This window comes from Patella vulgata, chromosome 7 (genome assembly GCF_932274485.2).
Source record: "Patella vulgata chromosome 7, xgPatVulg1.2, whole genome shotgun sequence".
Classification (NCBI taxonomy): Eukaryota; Metazoa; Mollusca; class Gastropoda; family Patellidae; genus Patella; species Patella vulgata.
Genome location: NC_065885.2, coordinates 62,008,628 through 62,026,077, shown reverse-complemented (window position 1 = coordinate 62,026,077; position 17,450 = coordinate 62,008,628). Strand labels below are relative to the sequence as shown.

At 38.9% G+C, this 17,450-nt stretch overlaps 1 protein-coding gene and 1 long non-coding RNA gene across 3 annotated transcripts in view; one reads left to right on the top strand and one right to left on the bottom strand.

Annotated features, from left to right (window-relative positions):
* LOC126827536 (DNA-(apurinic or apyrimidinic site) endonuclease 2) overlaps window positions 1-6,559 on the bottom strand; it is an 18,933-nt gene extending 12,374 nt beyond the window's left edge. Inside the window, exon 1 of one of the 2 annotated variants that reach the window (XM_050556992.2) lies at window positions 6,494-6,559. The gene's annotated coding sequence lies outside the window, so the exon portion shown is untranslated. Of the gene's footprint in view, window positions 1-2,048; window positions 2,445-6,493 lie in introns of those variants that run through there. The other variant, XM_050556993.2, reaches the window with a different exon arrangement.
* On the top strand, window positions 2,516-17,450 carry LOC126827597 (uncharacterized). The gene is made up of 6 exons (XR_007682751.2): window positions 2,516-2,543; window positions 7,711-7,849; window positions 9,253-9,357; window positions 12,536-12,563; window positions 13,373-13,471; window positions 16,468-17,450. It is a non-coding gene; the product is annotated as an uncharacterized LOC126827597 (long non-coding RNA).

Genomic DNA, 17,450 nt, shown 5'->3' with positions numbered 1-17,450 from the left:
CTTTAAGCATTAGAAACAAAAATGTAGAGATTTCCTCATCATTAGCCTAAGTTAGTAAGTAAAACGACATTAACCGAATTGTCCGGTAGATCTATGCGCGAATATCAAACCAAGGAACCAAGATCTTTGGGTTATAAACATGCATTTCAAGTTGAATCAAAATCGGATAAAATTATGATCTCTAGAGTGTGCAAAGCTAAAAACGTTACTAGAGAATAACCCTTGGGCATTTCGTAGTGACTAATAGTATAGTATGTTTATTCTACATGAAGAATGATAATATCTGAAATGAACAATATTAAAACTACATGAGTACGGTTTCATAATGATAATGAAATACAGAAAAGTGGCACTTAGAATGTATGATTATGCACATTACTGATGCGTATAAGATAACAATTACCGCAAAGAAAGTTCAAAGGCAGAGATGCCTGTTCGTTTGTATCTTCCATTTTGTTCACTAAGCAGATAACTCTAATTTAATGTCAAAGGATTGAGACCACTAATTATAATAATTCTCTATCTCCCCCCAAGTCCCATGAGATATTGTCAATAATAGTATTGGGACTGATAGTTATTAGTGTTGCACTATTTAGTATAGTCTTTTAACCAAGCCGGTGGTCCTCGCGCACGGAGGGATCATCGTAACTGTAAAGGTGGTTGAGTTTGTTCAACGGTGGCAGTTGGATTGGTTGTTGGTGGTAGGGGTTCGTCCTGCAATTGACGAGGAGGTAGAGGCGGTATCACTGGGGGTCTTGCGTGCGAAGGAGGTGGGACAATGGTCGGTGGAACAGGGGTAGATTGATCTTGCAAAGTTGGAGTGACGGTTCTAGATCCTCTTTGTTGAGTGTCCAGCTGTGTTTCTTCCAGTTGAGGCAAATCGGCTCTGAGGTCAGGTGGGTGATATGGGATGGTCCGGAGGTCGTCTAAGATTGACCGTTGAGAGGGTGGCAGCTTAACAGGTACATACTTTCTGAGGAATTTCCTGTGGCGAAGGGTAGAACGTCCGGAACCATCCACACGGACAAGATATTGGTCAAATTGTTGGACCTCTATAATGGTACCGGTTTTGTCCCATTTGGTTGGATACGGTCCCGTTTGGTTTTGAATTCGAACTGTATCACCTACTTTCAGTGGTGGAAGGCGATGTGTATGCTCTGACCAACGTTCGGCGTCGCGTATGTGTCGATTACGCAAAGCTTCCTCGCGGGCTGCCAAAGTAGAGCGCCACGTAGGATGCGGGAGATAGCGACCAGGATGAATGGGGATGAAGTCCTTTGTAGGTCGGCCAAATACACATTGGGATGGTGATAACTTTGTAGTAGGGTCCGGGGCGTTACGATACTGTAAGATTGCCCGTTGGAACTTATTGGTGTCTAAAGTACCACTAGGACCTGTGTTGTTGGCGATGAGACGCTTTATGGTTTTCACTCCTATTTCTGTGCGACAATTACTGTGCGGAAAGGCAACGGATGATAGACGATGATGTACGCCCCATTGTTTAAGGAGGGTTCTGGTTGTGGCGGATGTGAATTCAGGTCCCCCGTCGGATGATAATTCGTCGGCAATACCATATGTTTCGAAAGTTTGGCGGAGGCAATTGACTAGACCAGTTGCGCCCTCGGAGGCGCGTTCGACGATCGGCCAATTAGATTACCGGTCAACTATAACGAGGTAGTTGTGTCCCTTGTATTCGAAGTAATCGGCACATATGCACTGAAACGGATATTGTGGTTCGACTAAAGGAGTAGGTGGAGCACTAGGTTGTGAGGGTGCGATTCTGTTGCAATGGTAGCACTGTGATCTAGCCTGAGCGATGTTATTAGTGATGCCTGGCCAGAAAATGGATGATTCTGCTCTTGCTGTCATCATTGAGGTGCCCTGGTGCGCTGAGTGGAGGGCACGAATGCACTGGTCACGGAGGGATTCGGGGATGATGATTCTATCCTTGTACATTAGTACTCCATTTAATGTGTATAAGTCGTCCCGGAACCGATGATAATTGCACAGGGCTAATGGCCAATCCTCATATGACGGCGGAATATTACCTTCTTCGATGAAGTTAATTAGGTCCACAAGGTTTTGATCACTGTTGGTGGCCTCCTGTACTTGATCCCATGTGATGGAGTTAAAATCTTCCAATGAGGTAGAGGCTGCTTCTTCAAGTTCGGATTCGATGCTGTGTGCAGGGCTGCCGACAACCAGTATCGCAGCGCAATTTGCGATACATATTTCGTCCGTTGCTATCCAAAAATTAAAATCTGACGTTTTTGATTCGCAGTTACTGCGAATCATTTATGTGCCTGTCATTTTGGATATTGTCACAAGAATAATCCACATTTTGAAGACTAGAAGGCTTACTCAACACTTTCAACGTGTATAAAATGTTGAATAAAATTTTATAAACAAAACTGAATTCTCCGTGTGACATTTTCTTCTCGAACTACCCAGACACAATACTATATAACACAGGGACATAACTCTATGAATAGGGACTATTAAACCGGAAACAGTTTAGTCGCACTCACGTTGCGAGACATCAAGTAATTATATCATATTCATTTTGAAAAAAATAACTCCAGTGTATCGCACGTATTGTAAATAAAATATAAAAAAATAAATACATGTTAACGTATTGTAAAATGATAAATCAAAGTAAAAATTCCCGTAAAATATTATTGTTTATATCGCGTGTGTCTAGTTAATCGAGGTGCGCCCGATTGAACAAAAATAGTAATACACGATAAAAAGCAGACGAGATCGTTTTCTAACGAAGATTTCTAACGTAACAAAAAAATAACAATTAAAATGAGTGGGGCTTCGGAAGTCACTGTCAAGAATTGGCTTCAGACATAAGACCTAACTAAATGTCTACATGACATTTATAAACTGTCACAAGTATATAGTGGCAGTGCTAAAAAAATCTAAGAATAGTCAGAATGGAATCTAATCATATTTGTTATGAATTAAAGTAATATCTAGGTATTTACATTGAAACTGAAAAACTGCTAATCAATTTTTAAATTTGCTAATCAAATTTGGCAAAATTGGACTTTTTGATTAGCAGTGCTGCTAGTCAACTGTGAAAAATTACCGACAGCCTTGGCTGTGTGTGGTGGGCGAGTGGATACGTAGCATAGAAAGTGATTCACATCCGATATGTCCATGTGTAATGGCACCGTTGTCATCGATGAGGTGATACTTGTTGGGTGCACGTGGGCCCGATGGTGAGCGTGACATGCAATCGGAGGCCCTGTTTTTTTACACCAGGTATGTGTATCAGTTGAAAGCGATAGCGCAGCGTCTTCTCCTTGACATTGCGAAGGCGGGGGTTGCTGATATCGTCCAAGGCTCGCGATCCGAAGATACCCAACAAGGGCTTATGGTCTACGGCTACGTACAGATTGGTGCATCCGAGGACAAAATATCTGGCACGATCAAGTGCGTCTGCGACTGCTAGTGCCTCACCCTCAATTGGTGGGTAATGAGACTCAGCGGGATGAGTGAAACGACTGCCCACTAAAGCGATTTTCCAACCATCTGGGCAACAGAAAAGTGTTTTCGTGTCAACAGCCGGACAGTTGCAATGCTTTTGAAGTAGCCAGAATCCAATACCGGTTTTAGACCAGTCTGTGATGAGGCTTGTTGGTTTCGTTTTGTCAAAAATCTGAACACCTTTACAAATCTCGTCTATGATGTGCAGTTTCGATGATTTGAATAATTATCTAGTGTGTCGTCCCAGTAGAAAGGTTTTCTTGGCTTAAGCAGTTCGCGAAATGGTGCCATAGTCGTTGCCATTGAAAACGCGTAGGATACCTGATTCACAAGACCGAACCATGATCGAACATCGGTAACAGAAGTAGGTGTTGGAAAGTCGTGGATGGCCCTTAAGTATTTGGGACTCGGTCGAACTTTGGTGTCGGAGATCTCGAAGCCTGCAAATTCCACCACATTAGCTGCGAAGTGGAATTTCTTGGGGTTTAGCGTGATCCCAGCGTTTGCGCATGTCTCCAGCCACTTAGTCGTTTGGTGGAAGCCTTCTTCGATTGAATAAGACCATAACAGTGTGTCATCGACACATTTAGCTTTGTTGGGTATGTCAGCGGTAATCTCATCAAAACGGCGTGTATAAGCGTCACCAGATGCGATGTACATTTGTGGACATACTTTGTAACGGTATCGCCCCCAAGGAGTAATGAATGTTGTAAGGTGGCGGTCATTTTCGTGTAGTGGAACGCTGTGGTAGCCATTCCAAGCGTCGCTTACTGTCTTTCTGGTGTTTGGTGGAACCGATCTGGCTAAGTAGAATGGCAATGGTGTGTTTCCCTGGTTGCGTTGGCATTAAGAGCCTGCATGTCTACTGTGCGTCGTGGTGTGCCGTTCTTTTTGGCACAGATGACCATCCGGTGACAGTAGGTGACTGGCGTACCAACGGGAATGGGTTCAATAACACCTAGATTGACGTCTCTGTCAAGGCCAGCTTTCACTTCCTCTCTCCAATGGATGGGAACCGGAATCAGAGTGTGGTGGGCTACTGGCTCTTTGTCTGTGTCTATCATGAGGCGCAGTTCGGGACCATCCATCATAGGTAGTGGGGTGTGTTCACACGTGTTGAATGTGGATGAACAGTAGTAGTTGAGTAGCCACTTCTCAATGCGTTCTCTGTTCTCCTCGGTGGGCGGATACTGGAGTTTGGTGGGTCTAGGGGGTGATTTCTGTCGAGCTGGGCATGAGCAGGGCTGAATAGCTGTGTTGACTGCTGACGAGTTCTCTCCAATTGTTGGGAAGTTCGCACTGATGATGCCCAGTCTCAGGCAGGCCTCGCGACTAAGATCAAATTTATCTGAGGAGTCTGTAATGTACACTATTTGCTTGGTGTGGCGCCGAGCTCCATCGGTGTCGGATATGCGTACGATGATTGCTCCAATGATGTTAATGCTGACACTATTTGCCGCACGCATGGATAGAGTGACAGGTAATAGGTCGCTCCGGGAGAGACCGAGTAGCGGTAGGACATTGATTCCCCAAAGACAGCTCTGACAACCGGTATCGGCTGCACATTGTATGGTGATGCATTTGTTGTGGATGTTCCTAAGAAAACCCAAGGCATTGTAGTCCTTTTTATCGATGCCTGCTGAAAGGGTGACAATGGGTTGAGGCATAGAAAATCGTTTAAGCCACGTGTCTGTGAGGTTGTTATGTATGTGATGATCCAGACGTATAGGGAACTCTGTGAAATGGACGTGCTCATTGATAGTACATAGTTCATCGAATACGGCACTTTCATGTTCCGGCAATGGTTCATTGGATCTTGCCCGGGTGGGGCGACTGCCACCCCTGCAGACAGAGGCAAAGTGGTTCTTTGTAGAGCATTTCTCGCAGATAAGGCCAAATGCAGGGCATGATGAACGTCGAAATCTCGCTGGAGCCTTTTTGCCATGACCCGGTTGACCACAGTAGCTGCAAAGATCTTGTGACTCAGTTTGACGATTTCCGGTTGGTTTATCAGGCGGCTTTGCTCCTATATTCTGGGCTTGTCGGTATGAGCTGCTTGCGGCTGTAGCCTGGGACGTGTGTGACAGGCGGGAGGCAGAGCGCTTGCCAGATTCCTTCTTTTCTATAAAATGTAGTGTTTCCTCCAATGAAGGTGTTTGGTTACTGTCGCCTAATAGTTCCAGTTGTATGTCCTTGTCTGATAGACCTTGACACATGATGTCTCTAATCACGAGGTCAGTGTAGTCGACTGTATGTGTGCAAATGGGGCAATCAATGGTATACTGGCAGATGGTGGTTTGTCCACGAACTCTTGCGCAGTAGGCACGGATAGGTTCGTCGTGACCTTGGATCATATCATAAAGTTCTGCTCGGGCTACCATCGGACTCTCGAGTCTGACAGCGAGTTGCTTCATGCTGTCTAGTATTTCATCAGTGGTCCTGTTTGTGAGGGAGCCAACTGTGTTTCGTGTGAGATAGCGTCGCAATTGCTCTTCACACCATTCTAGGATTTAAATATTTAATGTTTTGCCGGTAATGCCGGTTGCCTCGACATAATCATTCCATCTTATTCGAAAGTAGTTCCAATCAGCCAAACTGATACCTGTAGTAATGGTCGGTCGGTTGACTTTCTCGACTTTGGCAGCGGTGGTGCTGTGGGTGGTCGCGTGTGTGAGGCCATGGATCTTGAGGAGTTCTACAGCGAGCTGTGAGTCGACGTCATGAGTTTTGAACGTGCAGTCAAGGAATGGACAGCTGATTGCGGGCATCCTTGTCTAGGCTGGTTATCGTATGCGATATTGTCATAGAGAATAACCCTTGGGCATTTCGTAGTGACTAATAGTATAGTATGTTTATTCTACATGAAGAATGATAATATCTGAAATGAACAATATTAAAACTACATGAGTACGGTTTCATAATGATAATGAAATACAGAAAAGTGGCACTTAGAATGTATGATTATGCACATTACTGATGCGTATAAGATAACAATTACCGCAAAGAAAGTTCAAAGGCAGAGATGCCTGTTTGTTTGTATCTTCCATTTTGTTCACTAAGCAGATAACTCTAATTTAATGTCAAAGGATTGAGACCACTAATTATAATAATTCTCTAGTTACAGTCCAAGGAACTGACGTGTAAGACTGTAACTAACTGGATTATGGCCCCTACATGGAATTGTACGAAAAATCAAATTTTTAGCTTGAAGTCCTCCAGGTCACAATTTTTATATGATTTTTAAAAAAAAACATTTAAAGTAGCTAAGTCTCTACCTCAATATCATCCAAAGTCTTTGACATTGGAAACACAAAATCAATTTAAATCAACATTGATGTTGTGATATTATCGGAAAAAGATGGACTTCTGATATCCAGTATTTAAGACAAAATAAACATTTTATCATTGGTACACGAATCGTGTACCATAATGTGTTTCAGGCCCATTTTTAACAATGGACTCAAAGAACAAGACTGGACATATTCCACAAGTCATGTCAAATGGTCCACTATATTCTTATCTGGAGAGCATGAGCAATAAATACTTTGTAGAATGGAATAAGCAGGCGCTAGAGATTGTCGTTCGATTGAGACTGCTGGCCTATTTCGCCGGACATAATTGATTTGAAATTAGAGTAAAAACAGAAACGATTGAATGTAAATCAGTTTATATACATTAACATTAGTATTACATTATTATATGCTTTGCAACCAATTTGTGTCTATATCTAGGTCCTAAATATTAGCGATTTAGCCCCTTTAAATATACGGGGAGTGTTAGTGTTACAGTTATATCCTATTGATGTTTGAGTTCGAATTTCGTGAAAATTGGACCGAAACTGCCCAACAAAATGTCTGCTCAATGTACACAAATAATGTAAAAGTATGCAATATCAAGGTTTCATATTTTATCATTGCTTGATAATGACCAGAGAAGCCTAGTCGAATGGTCACTAAGAAATATGCAGTAATTGTATTCCATAGAATTGTGACCTGTATTATATCAAGGTTGTGGACCTTCTAGAGGTCACCATTTTTATCTGATTTTGATGAAACTTAAAATATATATTTATATCCAAAAGATCTTGGTTCCTGTCAATATTTGTGCATATCGGACTGCAACTCACTGGATTAGGCCTAGCTCATTCTCTGTCCATCTCTTGCAAAATGTGGATGTACATGTATCTTGCATAGCAGCAGTTTCTTTTATATACAGGTAGACGGTAACAATAATAGTAACAAATTGAAAGAAGAATCAACCACCATGCCAACAATCAATGATCTTAGTAAACTGAGTAACAAAGAACTGGCAGACCAATTAAGAGTGCATGGCATTGTTACAGGACCTATTGTTGGTGAGTATAATTTGGATGACATTGTTACAGGACCAATTGTGGTGAGTATAATTTGGATGGCGTTGTTACAGGACCGATTTTTGGTGAGTATTATTTGGATGGCATTGTTACAAGACCGATTGTTGGTGAGTATAATTTGGATGGCGTTGTTACAGGACCAATTGATGGTGAGTATAATTTGGATAACATTGTTACAGGACCGATTGTTGGTGCGTATAATTTGGATGGCATTGTTACAGTCAGGACCAATTTTTGGTGAGTATAATTTGGATAACATTGTTACAGGACCGATTGTTGGTGAGTATAATTTAGATGACATTGTTACAGGACCAATTGTTGGTTAGTATAATTTGGATAACATTGTTACAAGACCGATTGATGGTGAGTATAATTTGGATAACATTGTTACAGGACCGATTGTTGGTGAGTATAATCTGGATGGCATTGTTACAGGACCGATTGTTGGTGAGTATAATTTGGATGGCATTGTTACAGGACCGATTGTTGGTGAGTATAATTTGGATGACATTGTTAGAGAACCGATTGATGGTGAGTATAATTTGGATAGCATTGTTATAGGACCGACTGTTGGTGAGTATAATTTAGATGGCATTGTTACAGGACCAGTTGTTGGTGTCGTTGGTGAGTATAATTTGGATGGCTTTGTTACAGAACCGATTGATGGTGAGTATAATTTGGATGGCATTGTTATAGGACCTTTTGTTGATGAGTATAATTTGGATGCCAATGGCATTGTTACAGGACCGATTGTTGGTGAATATAATTTGGATAACATGTTATAGGACCGATTTTTGGTGAGTATAATTTGGATGGCATTGTTACAGGACCGATTGTTGGTAAGTATAATTTGGATGGCATTGTTAATGATTTTTGGTGAGTATAATTTGGATGGCATTGTTATAGGACCGATTGTTGATGAGTATAATTTGGAACACAATGTGGTTTGCACATAAATGAACGCCTGACTGTTGGAATTTGATGTAAGAGTAGGCTCTAGTGTCGCTGACCAAGCAAAATGTTCCTCACACTACAAGGCATATGACGTCTTCATTAGCATGAATGACTGATTATTGGGTCAATCCATGTCAAGTGGGTCAATTTTAAGAAATCGACCCCCTCGAAAAAATCTGGAAAATATATGGTACAGTACATGCAAAAACTAGAAACTGTGCAAAATTTGTAGCTTAAAAATTGACTGAGATACAGACATTTGAGTTTCATAAGTTACCTATAAGTTTTCGAAACAAAATATGTATCAATAATTTACTTGAGTTTCCGAAATCTTATTTCCTAAAGTTAAACTGTACATTGTTTCCCACTCTTACTTTTGAAAAATTAGATTTAATCCAAGTAATTATTTTGTATGAATTTGTTTATTTTAGTTTCAACACGTAAAATCTATGAGAAGAAATTGATACAGTGTTTAACAGGTCATGAGGTTAAATCACCTCACAAGCCAGTTGTTTATGATGATGATGAAGATGATGGTAAGAACACAGCCGTTTAAATTTATAATAATACAAACCATGATACATGTATAACATTACAACCACAATATAACATTACCTCCACAATATAACATTACAACCACAATAAAACATAACCACAATATAACATTACAACTACAATATAACATTACAACCACAATATAATTGGAATTTACAATAATACAACCATGACAACCATATAACATTACAACCACAATATAAAATTATGACCACAATATAACATCACAACCACATTATAACATCACAACCACAATATAACATTTACAACCACAATATAACATCACAACCACAATATAACATAACAACTTACTGTGTCAGCTATTGCTGCCTGAAATTCTTGGACACATTGGTTATGAGTATACGACGTGTGCTTATCAACTATCAAGTCTTTGAATTGTTCAGCACCCTGAAAAACATAAAAAGGAGCAAATTGAAAGCGAGCGAGAACAGCAGGCATGAATGAGCAAATTTAAATAAAAGAGAGGCATAGATCTACATGTAACTAAGTAATTGAAAGATTTGTAACTTACCTGTTGTAAACAGAGTGAATTCAAATCTGACAGTAGCGAGTTCGGTAAATCATGCTCTGCCATGAACAGGACATTTCTCATGGCTGATAATATAGCTTCTTTTGATTTTGACACAGATTTCTCTCTGGCCTTTGCCATGTCATTGCCATTTTCAATTATCAATACCGCTGCTTTGTGACTAGATGGACCTGCAAAAATAAACATTAAATTTAATACTTGGTCATCGAAGACAGAATTGATATTTTTGAGTCGAAGATATTCTGTAACCGGATTGATATTGAGTCAAGGATATTCTCATATAAATTCATTCACATAAATTCATTCACATAAATTCATTCACATAAATTCATCAACATATAAAATCAGCTTACCTTTTGCAGATAGATGAGTATCTATACTTTCTTTCTTCAGAACATTACACCCAGATGTAAAACTATTACTGACTTTCGACGTTTCACATATTGAACAAAACATTTTCTGCGAGTATACGTCAAATCTCAGCCAGGGATTGCCAAATTTCCAGTTTTCTTTGAATTTTCGTTTCGCGTGTACAATAGGCCTTTTATTGATTTCGGGTATCGTCACGGTATCAACATCTGAATCATTAATCGTAGTGTCAGTTTCATTTCGTCTAGATGAGTCAACGTCAGACTCTTCGTTATTTTTGGAACACTTCGGCGGCGGTAACGAAAAAAAAGCAGACAATTTTCTCACTCCAGAATCATCGCTATTCAACCTACTCTTTCGTTTTCGACCCATCGTGATAATATAATTTGAAATAATAATGTCCTATTAGCCATGCTGTTATGTACATGCTGTATGAAGCCACATACAGTAAACAAAATTCAACTATCAAAACATGTAACTCTCTTTGAAAAGAGTTGTCGGGTAACGATCGGCCATTTTGATTGCTTCCCTTTGATTTAATCACGCAACATCAAATAGTCACCGCTAATCTATTTGTTAGGGTTAATTAATATGACGAATAAAGACAAGATAAAGGCTTTATTATCGGCAATTAACAATCAGTTGAAACCATTAATCCTAGACAATTGTTTAGTATTACTCATGACACGTTCGGGATTATCAGCAAGTTGATTGATTTATAGTATGCCGCTATGGTTAATCAAGGATAAATACGATTAGAATTTTAAGGATTTTTTTTCGCCAATTCTAAAAAAAGAATCGCCAGTACCCCAAAACTTTATCGCCAAAAACAAAATTTAATCGCCACTTTCATAGTTTTATCGCAAATTGCGAATTTGGCGACCGACAGTGTGAGCCCTGATAACAAGCACATTATAACATAACAAGCACATTATAACATAACATAACATTATAACCATAACATAACATTATAACCACAATATAACATTTACAACCACAATATAACACTACAACCACAATATGACACTACAACCACAATATAACATTACTACAAACAAAATATAACATGACGTACAAAATTACGTAATTACTCTTGACTTTAAAGAATTAACAAACTCTCGTCAGTTTAAGAAATGATCAAAGACTCATCTCTTTTCTTATAGACATTTGGTAAATGAAATGAAATGAAATGGGGTTTAATGTCCTACTGTTCTGCTCCGACTGGGATAATGAAGATGGGAATTTGTCATACAGTGTTTTATGAGGAAAATTTTGCACAGGCATCAGTGCTATGGCCTACTTTTATATCAAATTCCAACTGCCAAGGGATCTTTTACGTGCACGCCAGTGTATACACAGGTCCTCAGTGTTTTTTTGGTCCCATCTCAATGACTAGACAGCTGTCCTTGTCATGCCCTGCACCACTGACAAGTGGGAACCACCCCGGAAAATCCTGATAAACTTTCTGGGCCAATGCAGGGATCAAACACGTGATCTCCAGACTTGTGAGCCAACGTAGCTACCTGTAAACAGTTTGTGAAATTTGGCCTATTTTAAGGTTCTAAAGAATAAATATATCACCCCGTAACCCTCGTCAACGTTATTTTGATGTCAAGACATCAAGTGGTCGGGCTAAAGTGAAATATTTTGTATGCCTGTTTCAAACGACTACTGTCGGATAATTATAAGTGATAGACTCCTGACGCCAATAAAAAAGTTAAAGGGGATAAGTTGATCTATAATTTGACCTATTTTTTTCACCTCCAAAGTCACTTTTATTGGGTCGGTTTTCTTCTAAAACGTCATCATCATTTTCACTGGCTTTCGGTTTCCACGGCGACAGGTTCCTCGAAAACATTATTTTGATCACAACAATTATTGAAAGAGGCGCCCTCATACGATATCTCGTTTCCTAAATCGACATCGTTAAAAAATTACGTTTTTTGTCAAAAAATCTTGAACAAAGATATGTTTTTCTCAATGCCATTGACAAGAAAAGTTCCTGTCTGACATACATGCTTGGCGATATAAATTAAATACGAAACTAAATACTCAAATGCGGCTTATAAAAAAAGTTTCTTGCTGTGGTCGACTTTAGTCGACAGTGACCACTTAGCTGTATAACGTTGTGGTGATTATAGTTGACAATGACCGGTTAGGGATAAATATGCTATTAGCAGATGAGCATTATCATTTATATATACTATTAGAGTTTTTATTTTATATCTTTATTTTTACAGTTGCTCCTTCACCGGCCTATTTAGAGAGGTAAGTTGACACTCACTTCTAACCCCGTCTACACACACCTGTTTTCTACACAAAAGTAGGAAGTTAAGATCTCTTTCATTTCTCACTTGTAACTTTAACCCCGGCTTGTACGTGACAAGGAGTAGGGTCATCTGTCCAACCTCGTTTTTCTTCAAGTCATCCGATTTCCTCCCACCGCTAAAGACCCCTACGCACAAGCAAATTATTGAAATGAACATTATATGTTTAAGAGAGAGAGATATGTCATTACGAGACTAACATGGTTCAATTTTATTTCAATAGTTGACTTGCAAGATATTTACCATGGAAGGAAACAGGAATCCCTGGAGAAAACCCACAAGGTTAGACAGGTGAGCCCACTCCTTGTCAATGTACAAGCGGGAATCTAACCCACACCTCTTGACTCAATGACAGACCTTAGGTTTTAACGTGCATGCATTAAATAAACCACTAGCCCACAGGGGAGTTGGATGGTCGAATGGTTAGCATGTGCGGGCTGTATCATAACGTCTGTCATTGAATCAACTGGCGTGGTTTTGATTCCCTGGTTGTACATAACAAGGAGTAGGGTTGCCTGTCCAACCTCATGGGTTTTCTCCAGGTCCTCTGGTTTCCTCCCACTGCTAAAGACCCCTACGCGCAAGCGAATTATTGAAAAAAAATTGAACCATATGTTAGTCCCGAAATGCCCTAATTTGTGTTGAGTGGATCTTAAACACCATATCTCTCTCTCTCTCCCAATAGCCCCCCCCCCCCCCCCCCCCCCCCCGCCTCCTGTAAAAGTAAACTGTTTATTTGAATGATTTTAGAACTGAAGCTAGACGAAGGGCACATGTGAGAGGAGGAACACCAGAAAGAGATTTTGAATCTACACCAATTAGTGATTCCTACAGAAGATCCCCAATCAGGTACAAATAGCTTCACTTCACGTGGAATTTTACACTTTAAAGGACAATATTCGTGTCAGTCATTATCACATGTGATAGAACTGGTTAAACATGTTCCAGATGTAATTTTAACACAGAGATCATTGCTACGATAGCACTCTCCACACAAGTCTCGCTATCCAGACTGGTTGACCTACAGGTCATTGGTCACGTGATTAACTACATGATGAAAATGACATCTGTCAGAAAAGTTCCTGGTGTTATAAACACTTGATGAGTTTTAGTCAATTTTAGGGGAAAATGTCATCAATTATTACCCCTCCGAAAGAAAACAGTCTAATTTTGCATGTTTCGTGTGTAAATGTATTAGGCCTTACGATCGCATTATAAATGTAAACAGATCCACGTGTATTATTCTAAAATTAGCACGGTGACATGCGCAGTTCGTATTTCCAACCATTTAACCCTGTAATCTTACACGAAAGAGTTCCCTGTAATATTTCTAAATACATTGTTACTTTGCAATTGTGACCCCATTTCTTTTTAAATATCGTAATGGTATTAAATATATTATCATTTATTTGTTTTAAATCGTATTGTTTATCATTGTCTATCAACACCAAGAATCTTGGTGGCGTAGTCAAATGAGCCGTTAGCAGAGATTGTTTGGACTGCAAGGGAAGACAACTCTGTTTGGGAGATTGCTACGATAGATGTTGTTTTTTTAGCTTTAAAGAAAGGGAAGTGATGAACGCAAAAGGAAAACACAAGTTATCCTTCTATATATACGGTAACTAACTGAAGTGACGAGCGATAACAGATACACGGTCGAATTTCTGCTCATTAATAATTCCTTCGAGACCAAAAGTTGTTATATGAGAGACACGTAGAATCAAACTGGTCCAGAGCCGATCTTGTTGATAAGAAGCCGCTCATTTGACATTGACACATAACCGAAGGTGAATACGCCTACCTGTCCAGTTAATACAACGGACAATCTCACATCGGTCCACAAAAGAGAGACCCATACTAGTCGTCTCCTACTTCCGATTTCCAAGGCATTATAGTCCAAACCTTGACACTCATACAAATAAACCATTTGGTACTATTTTGTACGTATATCATATTAAACCCCTCGGGCACCGTGTTGAACTACACAGTATTTAACCTTCTAAAACCTAACTTCTTTATGGAATCAACGACAAATCTAAACTTGGGCACTCCAACTAATTTTTTTTTTGTTTTACAATACTAATTTCGAGAAGATTTCAGGCCCAAAGAAAGACCAGCAATAGGCAGATTTAGCTCTTGCATGATGCATGTTTAATAAACTATACATGCATATAGCACAGTCATTTGCCTAAGTTTGAACTATCCATCCATGAGTTTTTGATTAGATTACTGGAATACTAGTATATAGTAGATTCTAAGAATTGCAATAACCTTTCTCATGCAAAGATATCAACTAAATTTGGACTTGTGTTACTGCTGCATATATTTTATTCAAATCAGTCTCTCACACATACACTGGACTCTGTCAATTCCGACATCGTACAGGATCGATACAATAGGCTGAAATAATCAATTGTCTCAATGCTGGAAGTATTATTGTACCTTCGAATACCGGAAGTATTAGTATACCTCGAATACGAGAAGTATTGTTAAAATGCACCCTCGAATATCCAGAACTTAAAATATGGTAACGCTTTCTGTACATTCTGTTCGATCACACTTTATAAATACAATATAATGATAGTGATTCTTCATCTTAGAAATTTATATATAATGTTGCTGTATTTGACAAGAGTCCTCACTTACGAGAGATTATAAAATTATCAAGGTCATCAACAAAGACCAACACAGGTTTTATGCTCACAGATAATTGATTGGTGATTATTTGTTGGTTAACACCCACTGATTGAAGGCCGGAATTATCCAATGTTAATTGAGCGAAAATCGTGGGACCGCTGAATGATGTCATAATTCGGAATATTCAGAATTCAGACTACTCAAAATTTTTTTGGTTGAAGTAATAAGGAAATAAATCGGGACATGAAAATGATGACGGATTTCACAGAATGTCGTAATATTCGGATGTCAGAATTGACAGAATCAATATGATCAAAATACAGATGTATATTTCATTTCATTTTTTATACTTTCGATGGTCTACACTACATGAAGATCTGACAAGTTAAAGTGTGAGTTCATGTCGGGGGTCAAACAAGCGGCTTTTGACCCTATGACGTCAGACATTGATTAATCAATAGGTGTTGACGTTTCTAGTGGTTTACCCACAGTTCCATGCATAAAAAGGCCAAGAACTCGCTGCAACAGACCGTTTCATTGGCTAATTCCTCACATCAAGTAAAATGCCTGTTACATAACAACTCTTTCAGATCCTAGTGTAGTAAAGACAGAGTTCAGTGTATTGGAACGTCAATAGACCATCTCCACTTGGTTGATGTTTAATTACTGTACTTCACTTTGATCGGGGATATGTTACATTAATTATAATATATTCTTCGTGTGATGGACGGACTTCCCTGATAAAATGTTGAAAGGGGGACCACACCTTGTTCTAAGTTGATTCCACTGCTTATTTAAAGATACGTTTTGGGAGATTAGATAAAGAGCTGTGGCAGTTCTCACTATAATAGTTAAAAACTAGATAATATAAAGGGAACAAGCTGAAAATTTCAGTCAAATTGTTTTTAATGCTAAGCCGAAAAAACCTAATTTTAAAATCACTGTAGGCCTCGATTGTCACTTTTAGCGCTGTCACGAAAATTAAAAAAGTCTTGATTATCCCTTTTTGCGTTTAATCATCAAAGGACATCGAACAGCAGATCGGATTCAAATCCAAAGATGGCATCAAGAATAGATTATGATGTTTTCATGTTAATAAATGTCTAATTAATAATTTAGATAACATTTCAGGCCTAAAGAAAGATCTGCACTAGGCAGATATAGCTCTTGTGTAATGTATGTTTCAGTGTCTTATTTTTATTTTTCAGTAAAAGAGAACCAATGAGACATACAAGCACACCAGTTAAATCATCAGTTACCACGGAAACAACATCATCAAAAACAGGAGGGATTCGGCTTTGGATAAAACTAGCATCTGTTGGTGTACTGGTCGTCATAGCCTACCTTGTAGTCAAGAACATGGAATCTCAAGATAATAATAATGTACCCCGTGGTATTGATGCCGAAGTTTAGACAATCGAGAAAAGAAAACTGTATATATATATATATTATTGTATTGTTTTAATTTTTTTTTTCACGCAGAATTAATGATTTTTATCAGTGCTGATATCAAGGTTCGTATACCTTGAATAACGAAGGCCATATAAAATAATATCACTGTTTATCTGATACCAATGCATAATTTAAGAGGGTCAATAGACTCAGTTTGATTTTTAAAAATTAAAATCATCCTCACAAGTTATTGCGTGTTCATATTTCCTGGGTCAAAGGGAACTAACTGCATTTAACATTTCTTGTTAAAATCGGACGTGGAGCATGGTTAGTGCTAAATGATAAGACCAGCTCAATTTTTCGTCATAGGTCACGAGATGTAAACAGGGCTAGCACTAAGCCCCAATGCTTACCCAATGTGCCCTAACCTTATTTACATCTCGGCGACCTTGACAGAAATTGAGCTGGCCATAACAAATAGATTTAGCCCGTGGAGAACATGATATGGTATTTAGAATTATAAATGATACTGGACAATAGTAAATTGACACATTGTTATCAGGAAATGTCCACTATTGATTCATCTGTTCTAGACTTAATGATATTTACATCCATACTTTAGTGGATGATAATTATCCGCTGAATTACCTACTATATCTGGTAATGAGAAAGAAATAACTAAAATTATACACCAGTTTATTGAATAATTTTACACAACAGTAAAAATTCTAATTCTTAAATTAGTTGACTATCTATGTAATGTATTAACCGATCTGATTAAAACACAGATCCTATTTCA